This window comes from Etheostoma cragini, chromosome 4 (genome assembly GCF_013103735.1).
Source record: "Etheostoma cragini isolate CJK2018 chromosome 4, CSU_Ecrag_1.0, whole genome shotgun sequence".
NCBI classification, from domain to species: domain Eukaryota; kingdom Metazoa; phylum Chordata; class Actinopteri; order Perciformes; family Percidae; genus Etheostoma; species Etheostoma cragini.
The window spans coordinates 1,298,622-1,300,714 of record NC_048410.1 but is presented as its reverse complement, the minus strand read 5'-3'; the positions used below and the strand labels follow the sequence as shown (position 1 = coordinate 1,300,714).

At 42.5% G+C, this 2,093-nt stretch overlaps 1 protein-coding gene across 1 annotated transcript in view; it reads left to right on the top strand.

Moving 5' to 3' along the window:
- The window catches only part of LOC117944112 (histone H3), a 34,321-nt gene that overhangs the window by 11,342 nt on the left and 20,886 nt on the right, over positions 1 to 2,093 (top strand). The gene's annotated exons all lie outside the window — the stretch shown is intronic.

Here is a 2,093-nt window from a genome sequence, read left to right as displayed (position 1 = left end):
TACTACAGTGACGTCATCGGCATAGGCCATGGCAGTGACTTTGGGAGCGAGCCCGACATTAGTACCGGATATAAGGCATACATCTTATCTGCGGACGTAAGGGAAGACAGATGGCGCCAGTGTCAGTGGGCGGGGCCAAACCCAGCATCCATGTGCCTCTATAGTAGTTTTATACTTCTGAGGTTCAGAGTGAAGGTTTACAGCCTCATGTACCTTTGTTTTACATTTATTCTAATAATGTTAAGTCCTTTCTTTTCATTATGATAACTCATTTCTAACCAATAAGTTTCTTTGTGAAACATCTCCTTCCTGCCAGGTCATCTTTCTCTGTAAATAAAGTCCTGATAATTACAGTTTGACTTGTTATTTTTCTAAAATTAAGCTTTGTTGTTTGTGACTTTTGTTCACAGCTATGACTTTTGCCGTCTAGTTTCAGGGTAAAGTCTTTTCATCACCCTTAGAATACAATCATTTTTCAACTGTGTTTTTTTAAAATATATAATAACACAGAGGTTCATAATGTAATGAGTTACATTGTTGAACACAAGATGGCAGCAGGAGCTAACATCCTGGTGACCTGGGGAGGGAATCATTACGTTACACATTAATTAGCTGAAACTCATCCACAGCGAGATATAATTGCTGTAAATCAGAGGTTGCACGCCTCTGGAGCAACTACGGGTTAAGTGCCTTGCTGAGGGACACATTGGTTGATATATCACACTGGGATTCAAACCCTCGTCTCCCACACCAAAGGCGTGAGTCATATCTACTGCGCCATTACCACCTGAAACAAACCTGAGAGGTACATTAGCTACAAAACTGTAAAACAATTAAGAAAATCCCTCAAATACAAAATGTTTGACTGCAACTATCTATCTATTTATCTGTCTGTCTGTCTGTCTATCTAGCTATCCATCTATCTATCTACAGTGGTGTGAAAAAGTGTTTGCCACCTTCCTCATTTCCTGTTCCTTTGCGTGTTTGTCACACTTAAGTGTTTCAGAACATCAAACCAATTTAAACAATAGTCAAGGACAACACAAGTTAACACAAAATGCAATTTGTAAATGAAGGTGTTCATTATTAAAGGTGAAAAAAAATCCAAACCATCATGGCCCTGTGTGAAAAAGTGATTGTCCCCTAAACCTAATAACTGGTTGGGCCACCCTTAGCAGCAACAGCTGCAACCAAGCGTTTGCGATAACGTGCAATGAGGCTTTTACAGCGTCCTGGAGGAATGTTGGCCCACTCATCTTTGCAGAATTGTCCTAATTTAGTTACATTAGAGAGTTTTCGAGCATGAACGGCCTTTATAAGGTCATACCAAAACATCTCAATAGGATTCAGGTCAGGACTTTGGCTAGGCCACTCCAAAGTCTTCATTTTGTTTTTCTTCAGCCTTCGGTGGTGGACTTGCTGGTGTGTTTAGGATCATTGTCCTGCTGCAGAACCCAAGTTCGTTTCAGCTTGAGTACACGAACAGATGGTCAGACATTCTCCTTCAGGATCTCTTGCTAGACAGCAGAATTCATAGTTTCTTTTATCACGGCAAGTCTTCCAAGTCCTGAAGCAGCAAAACAGCCCCAGACCATCACACTACCACCACCATATTTTACTGTTGGTATAACGTTCTTTTTATGAAATGCAGTGTTCCTTCTACGCCAGATATACTTGGACACACACCTTCCAAAGAGTTCCACTTTTGTCTCATCGGTCTACAGAATGTTGTCCCAAAAGTCTTGGGGATCATCAAGATGTGTTGTGGAGAAATTGAGACGAGCTTTGCTGTTCTTTTTGCTCAGCAGTGGTTTTCTCTTTGGAACTCTGCCATGCAGGCCATTTTCGCCCAGTCTTTTCCTGATGGTGGAGGCATGAACGCTGACCTTAACTGAGGCAAGTGAGGCCTGCAGTTCTTTGGACGTTGTTGTGGGGTCTTTTGTGACCTCTTGGAGGAGTCGTCGCTGCGCTCTTGGGGTAATTTTGGGCGGCCGCCCACTCCTGGGAAGGTTCAACACTGTTCCATGTCTTCGCCATTTGTTGATAATGGCTCTCACTGTGGTTCGCTGGATTCCCAAAGCTTTGGAAATGGC